At 39.6% G+C, this 17571-nt stretch overlaps 1 pseudogene; it reads right to left on the bottom strand.

Annotated features, from left to right (window-relative positions):
- Nucleotides 1–223: 223 nt before the first annotated feature.
- LOC101052105 (large ribosomal subunit protein eL28 pseudogene) lies at nt 224–627 on the bottom strand (annotated as a pseudogene).
- Between the last annotated feature and the right edge of the window lie 16944 nt (nt 628–17571).

Raw genomic sequence — 17571 nt, 5'->3', positions numbered from 1 at the left:
TTGGCTATATTATATATCTCACATAAGTGGAATCATGCAATGTTTGTCCTTACATTGACTTATTTCACTGACCATAATATTCTCAAGGTTCATCCATGTTGCAGCATGTGACAAGATTTCCTTCATTTTTAAGGCCGAATAATATTCCATTATATGTATATACCACATTTTCTTTCTCTTTTTTGAGAAGGCCAGCTGACTTACTGCTTTGGGAGCAAGGGGCTCAGGAGCTCTTGGTGGGGCGGGTCCCCTTCCTCTTACCCATCACAGGCTTCTGGCTGTGCAGGATGGCGCTGGCCCTGCGGATAGCTGCCATGAGCAGGTCCGGCCGGTACTTGTGTATCATGTGTCCGATGCTGCTGAGCGTGGCGCGAGCGTTCTTGCTGATGGAGGTCGGCACGTAGGAGGCGGCAGGCTTCCGCTGGCCCGATCTCCGCTTCATGACCACCACACCTTCGCCGTCGGCTGCCGGCTCCACGCCCACAGTCTCGAGGCGAATCAGCCCGTTGTAGCGGAAGATGGTTGCGGGCCTTCAAGTTATCGGGCTCGGTGGTGTAGGTCTGCTTCTTCCTCTTGGTCAGGAAACGAGCAGTTCCGCACGACCACCCATTGCAGATGCGCAGGCATGGCGGCGGCTCCTCTTCCGGCGGCGGCTCCTCTCGCGGCGGCGACCTGAGGCGGAAAAGGTACCACATTTTCTTTATCCATTCATCTGTCATTGGATGTTTAGATTGTTTCCACATTTTTGCTATTGTAAATAGTGTTGCAGTGAACATGGAAGTACTAATATCTCTTTCAGATCCTGATCGCGATTCTCTGGGATCTATACCCAAAAGTAGAATTGCTGGATCAGATGGTATTTCTGTTTATATTTTTTTTCAGGAAACTCTGTATTGTTTTTCATAATTGTTTTTCATTTTGCATGCCTATGAATGGCGTATAAAGGTTCCAATTTCTTCGTATTCTTGCCAACACCTGTTGTCTTTTGCTTTTTTGATAATAGCCATCCTAACAGGTGTAACAGGTGCGAAGTGCTATTTCATTGTGGTTGTTTTGAATTTCTCTGATGATTAATGACATTAAGCATCTTCTTATCTTTGGAGAGATGTCTATTCAATTCAAGACCATTATTTATCAGGTTATTTTATTTTACTTATTTATTTACTTTTTGCTACTGAGTTGTGGGAGTTCTTTTTGTATTGTAGATATTTTCTCCTGTTCCATAGCTTGCCTTTTTACTCTGTTGGTTGTTCTCTTTTCGTACAAAAGCTTTTTAGTCCCACTTGTCCATTTTTGCTTTGGGTGTCATGTCCACGAAATCAGTGCCAAGATCAATGTCATAAAGCTTTTCTCTGTTCTCTTCTGGGATTTCTCCAGTTTCAAGTGTTGCATTTAAGTCTTTGATTCATTTTAGTTGATTTTGTGTATAAGTCCAGTTTTATTCTACTGTATGGAGATAGGCAATTTTCCCAATATTCTTTGTTGCAGAGACTATCCTTTCTCCAAAGGTGTATTCTTGGCACCCTTGCTGCAAATCAGCTAACTGTATATATGTGGATTTATTTCTAGGCTCTCTGTTCTGTTCCATTGGTCTATAGATCTGTCTTTATGCCATACCATACTGTTTTAATTACTCTAGCTTTACAATATATTTTTATATCAATAAGTGTGATTCTTTCGGCTTTGTTCTTTTTTTTCTCAACATTGATTTGGCTATTTGAAGTCCTTTGTTGTTCCATATGAATTTTAGAAGTGTTTTTTCTATATCTGCCATTGGCATTTTGATAAGGATTACATTGAATCTGCAGTATGAACATTTTAACAATATTAAGTTTTCCAATTCATGAGCATGGGGTATCTTTCCATTTATTTGTCTTCTTTATTTTGTCAATGTTCTATAGTTTCGGTGTACAAATTGTTCATCTCCTTAGTTAAGTTTATTCCTAAGTATTTATTTTTATTGATGTTATTGTAAATGGGATTGTTTTCTTAGTTTCCTTTTCAGATAGTTCATTGTTAGTATAAAATCCAGGAAAGCACAGCTTTTAAGAAACATGCTAAAACAAACTATATTTGAAAAGTTTGAAATAAAAAAGTAAAACAAAAACAAAAAAGGTTACCTTACAAATGCTAATCAAAACAAAGCCTATATACCAACATGAATAGCAGATAAAATAGAATTTAAGTAAAAAGTTTTTAATAAGCTTTAAGAGTAATGCTATGTAACAAAAAAAGTCCAACAATAATAATAATAGTTAATGTTTAGTTAGGGGAAAGTGTCATAATGTCTGTAACTTACATTCAATGGTTCCTCCAAAAAAATTGATGGAGAAAAAATATGTGGTAAAATATTAACAACTTATGAATTTAGATAAGTAATATAAGTGTGTTCATTTTACTATTTCTTCATTTTAATTTTTCTATAGTTTTTATATCTTTCAAAATAAAATTTGATAAGGGAAAAAGTTGGGGAAAACTCACTTTTGAATAACTCATGAGATAAAAAGAAAATCAGAAGAAATTGTCAAATATTTAGAATGAAAAACAAAAGGATTACATATTAAACCTATGGAAAACTAAAGCAATATTTAAAGGGAAAATTATAACCTGAAATGAATGTGTTAAAACTAAAAAGATTTGAAATAAATGAATAAATTCTTACACTCAAAAAGGTAGAAAATTGAGTAAGACAGTAAAATCCAAAGAAAATAAAATGAAGCAAATAAATAAGAAAATTTAGAGCAAATATTGACAAAATAGCAAACAGTGGAGAGTCAACATAACCAAGGGCTTATATTTAAACAACTAAGGAATATTACACTGAGAAAGACTGAAAGAAAACAAAGAAAATGTTCAGATAAATATTAACAAGAAAGATATAAAAATAAACAGTAAATATTTTTAAAATCTTGAGAATAATATAAATAATGATTTGAAATGGATATAAATTATGATTAGAAACTTAGACAAAATATAAATTACCGAAATTAAGAATCAATTATCAAAACTAATGTAAGAAAAAGTAAAAATTCTGTACAAACCAATACCCATTAGAAAAATGGAGTCAGTGATTTAAAGTGCTGCATACTCACCCCACAAACATCAAATATGTTAAGAAAATTAGGAGACTTTCATGGAACAGCTATTAGGAGACTTTCCAATCAGAGAATGGAAAAAGGACTGCTTCGCACTCAATTTGCCGTTTTACTCATGTACATATTTATGGATAAAGTCCCAGCAATGAAATGACTGAATCCACAGAATGTGCGCTTGAAATTTTGGTCATGTCACCATAAATATACAAATTTATCTTTCCACTCAATGTATGGGTAGCATACCTGTCTCTACACATTCCTACTAACAGCGTTTTCAGATTTTTAAATCTTTGCTGATCTGAATGGTGAAAAAAATCCCATTGCACTTTTAATTTGCACTTCTCTTATCATTAATAAAATTTACAATAATGTTTACTTTTTCGTTTGGTTAAAAGCCATATGTAACTCTTTGTGCATACAGTTTATATTCTTTGCCCATTTTTATATATGCATTTGCTTTCTTTTGTTGTGTAGGAACTCTTTATGTGAGATATATTTCAAATTTTCCTTATTTATCATTTGTATTTAGATTTTGTTAATCATGTTTTTTGACACAGAGAATTCAAAAATTTTCATATGATTGTATTTAACAGTCTTTCTAAAATGGCTTCTGTGTTTTATGTCACGTATACAAAGACCTTCCCCAGTCCAAGATTAGTTTTTTATCCTTCCATCTTTTGGTTGCAGTCCTGTGTGGATTCAGGCAGGAATCCAGCTTCGTTTTTTTCCCTTCAGACCTGAAAGGTCACCAAAAGTTCTTTATCTAGAATTCTTGTGTAATGGCCACAGATGATGAGGTGCTGTAAAGAGGCCTGGCTGAGCCATAAGGGGAAATGGAGGCTTCCTTAAAAGGTCACATCTGATCTGAGTCTTGAAGAGTATGTAGGAGTTAACCAGACAAATAAGACTGGAGAACAGAGTCATTCGATAAAGCGAAAGACTGGAGTTTAAGGGAGGAAAGACAAGAGAAAAGCTTCAAGAGATGAGCAGGGTGGCCTTGGATTAGAAACTTGAACTTTATTTTTAAAATGAAAGGATACCATCGAAGAACTTTTTAAAGGAAGAAAAGGTAACATGATCAGATTTCCATCTTAGAAGGATGATTCTGGAGCTGAGCCTAGTGGCATGTGCTTTGTTAAGATCCACTACTCAAAGACTGAGGTGGGAGAATCGCTAAAACCCAAATGTTCAAGACCAGCCTGAGCAGCATAGACTTCATTTAAAAAAAAAAAGTGTACAAGAAAAAAAAAGATTATTCTGGTAGAAGTGTGGAAAATGGATTGGAATGGGGCAAACCTAAAGGCCTGCAGAGCCCTTTCAAGTGAAGGCAGTTCCTTGTTAGGGTTGTCTGCCCTACGTCTCTTGGCTGATAAGTGGTTGGGCTGGGCCTGAAGCCAAGTAACCAACTTTTAATTATTTTAGACATAGTTTAGACAAAACAACAGACAATTTTAAGACAAGGGTAAAACCTGTCAATGAGTGGTTTGAAGTGTGACTATTTTAAAGCTCAAATTTAATGTATTTGAACTCCAGTAACTCATCTGAAACCTGAGCATCCAGCAATTTCTAAGTCAGTTCCACTATAGGATCTCTTAGTTGGAAGGAAGCCCAGAGATCCCTCTCCCACCCAGGACAGGAATCCCTTCTAAAACACACCCAACAGATGGCTTAAGGGCCCCTGTGTGAACACTCTTCACCTTCAAAGGGGAGCGCACAGGCCTCCCGTTCCTCTGCTGGTCAGATCTAAACTTAGAAAGTTCTTTCTCATGTTGGGCCAAATTCTTTCTCTCTGTAACTTTTACCCATCAGTCTCAATGTCTTTTCCTGAGTCCCTTATTCCTCAAGGGAAAATTGTTAGGTTTCGAGACAGTAGGCAGTAGGAAATGCTATGGTGGGGCCATGGTAAAAGTCTACAGTGTTTAAAATATGCCACTGGTTGCCCAACAATGTGAATGTGCTTAATGCTATTGAACACTTAAAAATGTTTACAATGGTAAATTTTATGCTATGCATATGTTGCTACAATTAAACATTTTTAATACTTTTCAAATATACCCAGAATGATATACTGACCAATTAAAATAACATGGCAAGGTGCTTTGAATGTTAAATGTCTGTGGCTCTTCAGAATGACAGAGTTTTTATGTTGCCTCCCCTAACTCATTCTTGTTTTTCATCTGGTAACATTTTCATAGTTTACTCCACCCCTTCTGTCTTTCAGCCAAGGTCTCAGTCTACCTTTGAGAACCAAGTTGTTTTTCTCTCTTTGGCTTTCTCTAGATCTTTCTTTCTGTCTCTTTCCCTTCCTTCCTTCCCTTCCTCCCTCCCTCCTTCCTTCCTTCCTTCCTTCCGTCCCTCCTTCCTTCCTTCCTTCCCTCCCTCCTTCCTTCCTTCCTGACTCATATTGTCAATCCATTAACCAATTACCTGGTTGTAAGACTATCTTCATTTATATGACTTTAAAATTTTTGGTCTGCATGAGATATTTACTGTAAAATTCTTGCAAAGAGTTCACCTGAGTTTTTCTGTGGGATAAAATCAGTCATGACCTCTGCTTGTTAAACAGGGTAATCCTTGCTGTGCTGCTTCTAATCGCAGCAACTGGGACCTCAAGTCTGTGGGATTGCTTTGTGCCCCAGCCATCCTCAGCCACATTAACTCTGTGGCAGCTGCTGTAGCCACAGCCTGAGGGATGCTTATTTGTCGTGTACAGAGATAGATAATTTGAGTGAGACAAGATTGACTAGCAGACATCTAACATAGCAATTGACCCTCATTTGGCAGAACATGTGAAAAATTTTAAACTTTAAATTTCATGCAGAAATGTGACAACATCTTCAATGTTAAATGAAGTTTTCTGTGAAAAATGCCAATTTTTTATTTGAATAGTTTGATTGCTTATTCCTTCCTCAGTTTTCTTTCCCTTTTAAAAACTAACATATGTACCTAAGGGAGATGAAGGTAATTTTCTGTAAAGATTTCTATTTCTCAAATTACTATAATATTTTGGTAAACCTTGATTCTTTCTGAAATCATATTTTTATAATATACCATAGGTAGATCCTTGTATATCTTCCCTATAAGGTGTTGGTAAGTGGTATGTTTTTTGAAAATTGTTTGAAAATGACTTTCAACTTCGGGTAATGGCAGAACAGCTTGGTTGGACTAATCCTCCTATAAACAACAGTTCTAAAACCTGGAAAAATGTTTATAAAAAAAGAACAATTTCGATATACTGGAGATTTATCAAAAACAAAGTGGCAAGAAGTTCACCTTTAAAGATAGAATATATGTTGTGAGATTTGCAAGTCGGCAACTTTTTTTACCTGTGTGCACTCACTAATCCACTGTCTGGAGTTGTCATGGCATCAGACTGGCAGATTGGTGAGAATTAAGGTTGAAATACTAGAAGAGAATTATTGTAGATGGTGTGAGACCCAAAATCTATCTTTAAAGAAATCCACCCAACTTCTTGACTGGTCCATAAATAGCAAAAGAGAGAGAGAGAGAAATTTTAAAAAGTAGCAGCTGGAAGCTGACCTGAGCAGAGAATTCAACTGCTGCTGACTGCAGGGAGACAGAGTTTGGAATCTGAGTCCAGCCAAGTTAAAAAGATTACTCCTCAAAGGAACATAATGGAACCCAGAGTCTCTACATTGTAGTATCCATTATAAGAAGCATTCAACTGAAAATCACAAGACTTGCGAGGGAACAAGAAAAATATGACACACACTCGGGGGAAAAAAAGAACCAGAGATGACCTAGATGTTGCTGCAATAAATAGACAAGACTTTAAGGCAATCATTATAAATGTGTTTAGGAATTTAGAAAACATTTGGTCATAGCAAATAAACCTGGTGGGGGAATCAGGTTAGAGAAGAGAAATAGATACTATTAAAATAGAAGAAAATGGAAATTTTATAGCTGAAAAGTACAATAACTGAAATGAAAAATTCATTAGATGCTCTTAACAGCATCTTGGAGGCAACTGGAGAAAAAGTGAATGTGAAGATAGATCGATTGAGATTATTCAGTCTGCAGGACATAGACAAAAGTCCCAAACATTTGGAAATTAATTAATGTGTTTATTTTTTAAATCCATGATTTATTTGACTAGGGAAATTAGAAAATATTTTGAATGGAATTGTAATTAAAATCCAAGATACCAGAACTGTATTATGCAGATAAAGGAGTGCTCAGAGACATGTTACACTTTTAAGTGTTTATATTAAAAATGAAGAAAAACTTAAAATCAGCCATTTATTATCAATTGATGAATGTACATAAAATATGCTATGTCCATACAATGGAATACTATTCAGCAATAAAAAGGAATTAAGTACTAACACATACTATAACATGGATGAACCTTGAAAACATTATGCTAAATAAATCAGTCACAAAAGACCACATATTCTGTGATTCCATTTATAGGAAATAGCCATGATAAACAAATCTATAGAGACTAGAATTAGATTAGTGGTTGTTCAGAGCTGAAGGAGGGGTGAAGTGATTGATAAAGAATATATGGTTTCTTTTTGGGGTGATGAAAATGTTCTAAAATATATTTGATATTGGTTGCCTAACCCCGTGAATGTACTTAGAACCTTTTAATTGTATACTTTAAATGGGTAAATTGTGTGGTATCTGAATTCTATCTCAATAATGCTGTTACCCTCCAAAATTATCTACATTTTTAACATAAGAAACTATAGCTGGGTGTGGTGGCTCATGCCTGTAATCCCAGCACTTTGGGAGGCTGAGGCGGGTGGATCATGAGGTCAGGAGTTCCAGACCAGTGTGGCCAACATGGCAAAACCCTGTCTCTACTAAAAACACAAAAAACTACCCGGGCATGGTGGCGTGTGCCTGTAATTCCAGCTACTGGGGAGGCTGAGGCAGGAGAATTGCTTGAACCTGGGAGGGGAGGTTGCAGTGAGCCAAGACTGTGCACTACATTCCAGCCTGGGTGACAGAGCGAGAGTCCATCTCAAAAAAAAAAAAAAAGAAAAGAAAGAAACTAGAAAGAAAGTGAACAAATTAAACCCAAGATAAGTAAAAATTAGGAAATAATAAAGATTAAAGCACAAGTCAATGAACTAGAAAACAGATGAAAAATAAGAGAATATAAATCAAAAATTAATTCTTTGAAATGACTAATAAAAGTAATAAACACCTAGCAAGATTGATAAAGAAAAAGAGAAAATATGAATTACTGATAACAGACATTAAATAGAAGATTTCAGAACAAAGCCTAAAACCATTGTGATGATTGGATGATTGTATAGATATTTAAAAGCTCATTAAATTGCACATCTAATGTGAGTGAATTTGTATAGAAGTTATACCTCAATAAAGCTATAAAAGAATAAATCAGTATAATCCATTTGATTAATAGAATAAAGAAGAAAAACTATATGATTATATCGGTTGCTGCCTGTTCTCTAGGCTTCAAGATAGAGAACTCTCTATTGGGTTAAATCACTTTGTTTCAGACTGATCTAGGTCTCTGTCTCAATCACTGGTTGATAAGAGTGCCCCTGTGTTTCTCCACAGCGTGAGATCATACCTCTTTCAAGGGCCAACTTACCACATCCCATCAAGGTTCCCCATGCTCTGTAGTGACCACTTTGCTCTGCCCTTACCCAATTTTCTTAATTACTTTAAAAGGCCCAGGTGAACCTCAAGATTTTCTTGTGTTGGCAATTTCTGTCTTAGCAGGGTTCTAATAACTAGTCAATGACTAATAGCTACTGCAGTTTCTTGACCTTGTTACAACAAAATCTATACTATAAGCACAGGTCATTCCATTCAGGGCTTTCTTTTCCCTCCTGCAGTGGTTATGTGTTATGAAAAAATGAAGTTCAATACCTGATTGTGCAACTGGGCACATATCCAATAAGCATCAGATAGGCATAGACTAGGACCTGTGCGAACCTTGCCTCAGGTCCATGACAAAGAATAAGAAAAGCCTGAGACTGCCTTTAAAAAATGCAACCAGCAGATACAGTTAGTTCTTACTTAGCAAAGGAAAGAAAGGTGAAAGTAAATTTCCTCTGCTCCTATGTTATTCACACTGCTGGAAACCATAACAATGAGGCTTCATTATGATTCTTGAAGGTTCTATTAATATTAGCGGTTTTGCAGCTTTCTAGTGCCCCAAGCTTATTCTGAGCAATACTGCCCTCAACCAATTTCCGGCACTGGCAGTGTTAGGGCTTCTGGGCAGAATCTTGAGGCAAGATAGAAAAGTTTTTCTGTGTTTCTCCATGTGGGCTAAAGACCCAGTAAGAATAAATAGTGAGGCAGTAGAGTACAGGATTTGAGAGGATAGATTTGATACCTGGCAAACCTAGGTTCCAGTTTCAGTTTTGCCAATAAACATGTGGCTTTGGACAAGCTGTTTAACCTTTCCAAGACTTAGTTTCTTCCTCTCTAGGATGGGCATGATACTACTGCTCACTTCAGAGGGTAGTCAGGATTACATAAAATAATTATTGTAAAGGGAATTTGACAGTGTCTGATAAAGAGTGAAAGGACTCATGATACTACTTATTTCTTCATATTTACATGTTTTCTGCTAGGGGAATTGGCACTCAAGAATGTTGCCTCCAGTGAGAATATAAATTGGTACAGCCTCTTTGGAGGTTGATAGTTTTTGTTATTTTATTTATTTATTTTTTTTTAGACGGAGTTTCACTCTTGTTACCCAGGCTGGAGTGCAATGGCACGATCTCGGCTCACCGCAACCTCCGCCTCCTGGGTTCAGGCAATTCTCCTGCCTCAGCCTCCTGAGTAGCTGGGATTACAGGCACGTGCCACCATGCCCAGCTAATTTTTTGTATTTTTAGTAGAGACGGGGTTTCACTATGTTGACCGGGATGGTCTCGATCTCTTGACCTCGTGATCCACCCGCCTCGGCCTCCCAAAGTGCTGGGATTACAGGCTTGAGCCACTGCACCCAGCCAGTTTTTGTTAATTTTTTAAAGTCCCGTAGGCTTTGATATGATTTGGCTGTGTCCCCACCCAAATTTCATCTTGAATTGTGGTTCCCATAATCCCCACATGTCATGGGAGGGTCCTGGTGGGCGGTAATTAAATCATGGGGGTGGTTACCCTCATGCTGCTCTTGTGATAGTGAGTGAGTTCTCACAAAATCTTATAGTTTTATAAGGGGATTTTTTTTTCCCACTTGGCTCATACTTCTCCTTGCTGCCAGGATATGTTTGCTCCTCCTTCCACCATAATTGTAAGTTTCCTGAGGTCTCCCTAGCCATACTGAACTATGAGTCAATTAAACCTGTTTCTTTTATAGATTACCCAGTCTCGGGCAGTTCTTTACAGCAGTATGAGAATGGACTAATACAGTAAATTGGTACCACAGTGAGTGGGGTGCTGCTGTAAAGATACCCAAAAATGTGGAAACAACATTGTTAACTGGGTAACAGGCAGAGGTGGAAAGAGTTTAAAATTAGATAAGAAATCAAGGGAAGGCAAGGTGTCTAGACAAGAAGTTCAGAAAGTCATAACATAGAAAAGCAGCCAAGAATTTGTACTGGGAGTGCCTTAAGGTATCGAGCCTTTTCCTGGGGCCTTTGTGTAGGGATGTGGAGTGGGAGATGTTTCTATTGGCACCAACCCTCCTACTTTAGCTTCAACTTCCCCTTTTACCAGAGTGTCAACACCAACAGTTCAAGCACAGTTGTATATTCCACAGGTGAAGGGAGGAAGTAAGAATCCACTAAACCAACAAAATCTGGAGGAATAGCCTTCTGATGAACTAGCCAGATACAGGGAACGAACATAATCATGATATCTAACTCCTGTGGCTTGAATGTGTCCTCTCCAAAATTAAGGTGTGCCCAGTATGATGGGATTAAGTGGTGGGGCCTTTGAGAGGTGATTGAGGTCATGAGAATTCCTGTCTTTTGAATGAGATTAAGCCCTCATGAAAGAGATTTCATGTAACTTTCAGTTAGTTTGCTTTTTTGTTCTCTGCCATGTGAGAATATGGCATTCCTTCCTTTCAGATGATGTAGCCCTCACCAGACAACTGAACCTGCTGGCACCTTGATCTTGGATTACCCGGCCTCCAGAACTGTGAGGAATACATTCCTCTTTGTTATAAACAGATATAAACAGGTATTCTGTTATAGCAGCATAAAATGGATTTAGACACTTCTATAGAGTAGTTGCTGTACCTAAGGCATTCTCTCAGCTTGCCTGCATCATCTCATTTGGTCCTCACCACCACCCAGTGAAACAGGAACCATGACTTGCCCCACCTAACAGATAAGAAAATTGGTGCTTCGGCCGGGCGCGGTGGCTCACGCCTGTAATCCCAGCACTTTGGGAGGCCGAGGCGGGTGGATCATGAGGTCAAGAGATCCAGACCATCCTGGTCAACATGGTGAAACCCTGTCCCTACTAAGAATACAAAAATTAGCTGGGCATGGTGGTGCATGCCTGTAGTCCCAGCTACTAGGGAGGCGGAGGCAGGAGAATTGCTTGAACCCAGGAGGCAGAGGTTGCGGTGAGCCGAGATCGCACCATTGCACTCCAGCCTGGGTAACAAGAGCGAAACTCCGTCTCAAAAAAAAAAAAAAAGAAAATTGGTGCTTCAAGTTTAGAGAGTGTACCCATGGCCAGTAACTAGTGGATGTAACTCCAGAGCCTAGCTATATACTGCTCAGAGAAATGGATGCAAAGTTGCCTTCCAAGTATCTTCCTCAAATATTCTTAGTCTGTTTTCTGCTGCTATACTAGAATGCCACAGACAGTAATTATAAAGACAAAAAGTTTATTTAGCTTATAGTTCTGGAGGCTGGGAAGTCCAAGGGCATGGCACCAGCATCTGGTGAGGGTCTTTTTGCCGTGTCATAACATGAAGGAGTGTATCACATGGTTTGAGGGAAAGAGCAAGAGAGGTGGGGAAAACTCAATTTTATAACAGAACATCTCCCTCAATAGCAAACTCCCTCCCATGATAGTGACATTAATCCATGAGGGAAGATTGATTAAGTTTCCAATATATGAACTTTTGAGATACATATTCAAGCAACAGCAAGTATCAGTTGGTTAGAAGTCCACTCTGCTTTGATTTTGAATTAGAATTTATTGCATGGTGATATGGTTTGGATCTGCATCCCTGCCCAAATCTCATTGTAATCCCAGTGTTAGAGGTGGGGTCTGGTGGGAGGTGACTGAATCGTGGGGGAGGATCCTTCATGAATGGTTTAGCACCATCCCCTCAGTGCCATTGTCATGATGGTGAGTGAGTGAGTGAGTTATCATGAGATCTGGTTGTTTAAAAGTGAGTAGCACCTCCCATCTCTTTCTCCTGCTCCGGTCATATCTTACCTGCCTGCTTTTCCTTTGCCTTCCACCATGAGTGTAAGTTTCCTGAGGCCTCCCCAGAAGCAGAAGCAGCTGTTTCCTGTCCAGCTTGCAGAGTCATGAGACAATTAAACCTCATTTCTTCATAAATTACCCAGTCTTAGGTATCTTTTTAATCCTCCCTCTCTTTTCTTCTCCCTTTCTCAGGCAAGAAATGGTCTAATGCATCCGTTTAGTGTGAGAACAGACTAATATAAGCAGCTGCTAATGTGTTTGACCCTTTATATACCTTACTTCGTATATCCTTCAGACCTAAGTGTTATCTACTGAGAACATGGTGACCCAGAGAGGTTTAGAAATCATATCAGTGTCATCCAACTAGTAAGTGACAGAGTTGCAATATGAACCCCAGACCACTTAGATTCAGCATTCTTTCCAATGTGCCACAGCTGCTTCCATTCTCAACTCTGGCAAGAGCCTGAAGAAGACAAGCTGTACACAAAGGCACCCATACATTTAATGCAATCCATGTAGCAAGACCCACATTTTATAAGAAAATTGGAGAATAATGACTTGTATTCCCAACTGACTAAAGGGCCAGCCAACCGGTCACTGAGGGGCCCGAAACCAGGGTCAGATTTTCCCTAGAGACAGTGGGGTGTTCTAAACCGGTTCCCCTCTGGTTTTCAGTATCTCCTTTACTACTCATCCCGTAAGTCTCAGTTTAATGTCATTTTCCCTAGGAAACCTCCCCTGGGTCTGGAGACTGGGTCAGACCTTCCTGTTACAGATTTCTAAACACCGGGCACTTCAGTTTCCAATTACCCATACATCACCCACCTTCTCTACTAGGCTGTCAGCTTTCTCACTCCCTGTGGTGAGGGATAGCATTCTTCACATAGCAGCCAGAGCGGTCCTTCTAAAAGGCACCTCAGTTCTTACCACTTCTTAGCTCCAAACCTTGAAAGGCTACCCAACCCTGTCAGAATGAACTTCTAAGTTTCTTCCTTCTTCCACCATTCTCCCCACTCTTATTACACTGTTGCTCCACAGGCTTCCCTGCTTTTCCCTGGATATGGGAGACAGCCTTGTCTCAGACCATTGCATGTGACGGCTCCTCCCCTTGTTAAACCACAAGGCCCACTCCCTTACCTTCACTGGGTCTCTGTTTAGATGTTACCTTTTCAGTCCGGGCATGGTGGCTCACACATGTAATCCCAGCATTTGGGGAGGCCAACGTGGGCAGATCACTTGTGCTCAGGAGTTCAAGATCAGCCTGACCAACATGGTGAAACCCCATCTCTACTAAAAATACAAAAATTAGCCGGGTGTGGTGATGTGTGGCTGTAATCCCAGCTACTCAGAGAGGCTGAGGCAGGAGAATCAATTGAACCCAGGAGGCAGAGGTTGCAGTGAGTCAAGATCATGCCACTCCAGCCTGGGCGATGAAGTGAGACTGTCACAAAATAAATAAATGAATAAATAAATATAAACATATAAATGTTTGTTACCCTCTTAGAAAGGCCTTCACTGCTCACTTTATCAAACCAAACCCTCATCCCACCAGTGTCTCTCCGTCTTACCCTGCTCTGTTACTCTTCTCAGCCCCCAGACCACATGACAAACTCTAAACTTCTTGGTTCATTGGTTTATCCCCTGCTCTCCCTCTAGTATGTGGGCTCCCTGAGAAAAGGGTCTTCAATTTTTAGGGCTGTTATGCCTGCTCCAACCATCCAGAACAGTACCTGGCTTGCTAGTGCTTCCTTCCTAAGAATTTATTCAATTCCTAAATCCTAGAAAGATTCATGGAAGAATCTTGAAATGGCTCCAGTATATTACTTTTTATTTTTCAGGGACATTGCCCCCGGGTGATACATTTACTTATACTTTCTGGTAATATCTTTCTAGCATTAGTCATTCTACTTTTTCACTAATTCACCTTTTTGAGGAGGAAATAGTCCCCTGAGCTGTAGCGCCAGCACTTAGAAAGTACAGTTTGCAGCAGCTTTTGAGAAACCTGTAAAATCTGCCTGTGCTTTGCCATGCACTGAGGATACAAAGGTATTTTAATATCAAAGGTCAGAGGCCCTGTTTCTTTTATCTTTTCCTCAGAAGAAATTTCTTTCAGTTTAAAGAATATACCCAAGTAATTTCCATCAGTAAACAAATGGAGTTTGAAAGTGAGTGTATTAACATACCCATATTTGCTTAGTACGAACCAATAAAAATTTTTTTCTTTGTTCTTTTTTGTCTTACTTAAGTAATGGATAGTAGCAGGGAGTCAAGGAAGGGGTAGCTTTCTGATTCCTGGCACTTAGATATGATTCCAAGTAATATAGATGAGGCGTGGTTGGGTGCAGTAGCTCACGCCTGTAATCCCAGCACTTTGGGAGGCTGAGGCAGGCAAATCTCTTCAGGTCAGAGAGTTCAAGACTAGTCTGGCCAACATGGTGAAACTCCATCTCTATAAACAATAAAAAAAAATTAGCCAGGCCTCGTGGTGGGTGCCTGTAGTCCCAGCTACATGGAAGACTGAGGCGGGAGAATCGCTTGAACGCAGGAGGTGGGGGTTACACCACTGTGCTCCAGCCTGGGTGACAGAACGAGACTGTCTCAAAAAAAAAAGATCAGGCTTGAGTATGTGCATGTGGTGACAATTGCTTGTCAGTAAAGAATTTTACTTCTCCTTCACTTATGAAGCTTAGTGTGGTTGGATATGAAATTCTGGGTTGAAAGTTCTTTTCTTTAAGGATGTTGAATATTGGCCCCCACTCTCTGTCCCAACTCCACCACTGCCTTCAGAGCTGCTAAGCAAGGATGTTTAAATCTGCTGCAGTGGAACTCACAATCGCCCCTTTTCCCCTATTTAATCTTTCTTTGTCCAAGCTCTCTCATTTGTAAAATGGGGGAGTGATGGTACTCAACTTTGAAGATTGTCATGAGGATGAAGTGAAGGTTTAAAAGAGTTTGCCACATAGTGAACATTCAGTGTTAGCTACTATTATTATCCTTTTAAGAGCTAGGATGAAAAATAAGTAATTGTGAAAAATAAGTAATATAAGGGATGTTAGCAGAGCCAGCCTAATGTTGAGCATGCACTAAGCACTTAGTACATGCCAGTTCCCTTTCTTGTTCCAGCCTTTAATATAAACCCATTGCCCAAGTTTCAATCAGTGTAGAGTCATGTTCTTTCACAGCTGGCAAAGGTAATTACTTGCCCAAGTTTTATTCCAATGTCTCAGGCTATGAAATGAAAGTAGCTCAAAAGAAAGGGAAAATATCAGAAATGGGAATGTGACAAAGCAGTGACTGTATTGCAGCTGCCTGTTCATTTGTTGATAGCCCTCAGCTCCTTGGAAATGGAAGCCAGGTGCTGTATCCCCAGTGCTTAGGTCCTACCCCTGTATGGCACACAGATAAGCTTTGACAAATATTTTCTTTTCTCTTCTTTTTTCTTTTTCGATGAAGGGTCTCTGTTGCCCAGGTTGGAGTGCAGTGGTACAATCATGGCTCACCACAGTATTGAACTCCTAGGCTCAAGCAATTCTCCTATTTCATTCTCTTGAGGAGCTAGGATTACAGGCACATGTCACCAGATCTGCCTAATTTTAAAAATTATTTGTAAAGATGGGGTCTTGATATCTTGCCCAGGCTGGTCGCAAATTATTTGCCTCAAGTGATCCTCCCACCTTGGCCTTCCAAAGTTCTGGGATTACAGGCAAGAGCCACTGTGTCCAGTCAATATTTTCTAAATACATGAAGCAGACTGGTAAGGAAAAATGGGGAGAAAACAAAAAAAAAATTAAATGTGATTACACAGGCAGCATTATGAGAAATGTAAGTATAAAAACTAAGAAACATTAGACAAGGAAGAGAAGTAAGTTTAAAAGCCCAAAGAGGATTAGAAAAGACTAGCACACACACTTGGGGGTTGGGGGCTATGTTCAAAAACAAGAGAAAAGAATGAAAGTAGAAATGCGGGAGAGAGGGAGAGATTAGGAGAGGGGAGTGATATTCACAACTTGGAAAAGCCACAGGAACTCTAAAACCTAGATACTTGGTAGAGCAAGTCCAAGCACTCTGGGAGGCCAAGGCTGCAAGATTGCTTGAACCCAGGAGTTTGAGACTACCCTGGGTAGTGTAGTGAGAACCCATCTCTACAAAAAAAAAATTTAAAAATTAGCTAGGTGTGATGGCACTTGCCTGTAGTCCCAGCTACTTCCAAGGTTGAGGTGGGAAGATCACTCGAGCCCAGGAAGTTGAGACTGCAGTGACCCATAATCGCACCACTGCACTCCAGCCTGCATGACAGAGTGAGACCCTGTCTCAAAAGTGATGTAGGCTGCATCTATGTATGGGACCCAAGTATAGATAACTGGTCAAAGTAAAGATGCTCTGGGTATCACAGAGGTGGCAAGGCCTCCTGCATCCTATCTCCCTCTCTTCCCCAGGATGGGGCACTGTGTTGAACCCTATTGTGAAAACCACCTGATATGGTTTGGCTCTGTATCCCCACCCAAATCTCATCTTGAATTGTAATCCCCAAGAGTTGAAGGAGGAACCTGGTGGGAGCTGACTGGATCATGGGGAAGATTTCCCCCATGCTGTTCTTGTGATAGTGAGGGAGTTCTCATGGGACCTGATGGTTTAAAAGTGGCAATTTCCCTTGCATGCTCTCTCTCCCCTGCCACCTTGTGAAGAAGGTACTTGCTTCTCCTTTGCCATCTGCTATGATTGTAAGTTTCCTGAGGCCTCCACAGTCAAGTGAAACTGTGACTCCATTAAACATCTTTCCTTAATTACCCAGTCTCAGCTAGTATCTTTGTGACAGTGTGAGAATGGACAACTACATACCTCTACAGATTAGTGAGGTTGACATCTGCTGAATAAATCACTCATTAGCTCCTTATATAAAGAGAAGCAGTGAATCCCAGAGACCAGCAAGCAAAGGTTCCCCAGGAGAGAGCAAGGCCAGAGCAACCTTGTTTCCTTTTCTGTAGGCTGCTGATGCAATGCCACAGTAGAGTTCAACTGGATTTGAGCAACATATTTGACACATCTCTCATTATAACCTTGCAAACAAAATGAATGTTCTTTGATGATGCCATTAATAGATGCAAAATTGTTAAGACCATTGCCA

This window comes from Saimiri boliviensis, chromosome 2 (assembly GCF_048565385.1).
Source record: "Saimiri boliviensis isolate mSaiBol1 chromosome 2, mSaiBol1.pri, whole genome shotgun sequence".
Classification (NCBI taxonomy): Eukaryota; Metazoa; Chordata; class Mammalia; order Primates; family Cebidae; genus Saimiri; species Saimiri boliviensis.
The sequence above is the reverse complement of the archived record's forward strand: the minus strand, read 5'-3'. Positions and strand labels throughout refer to the sequence as shown.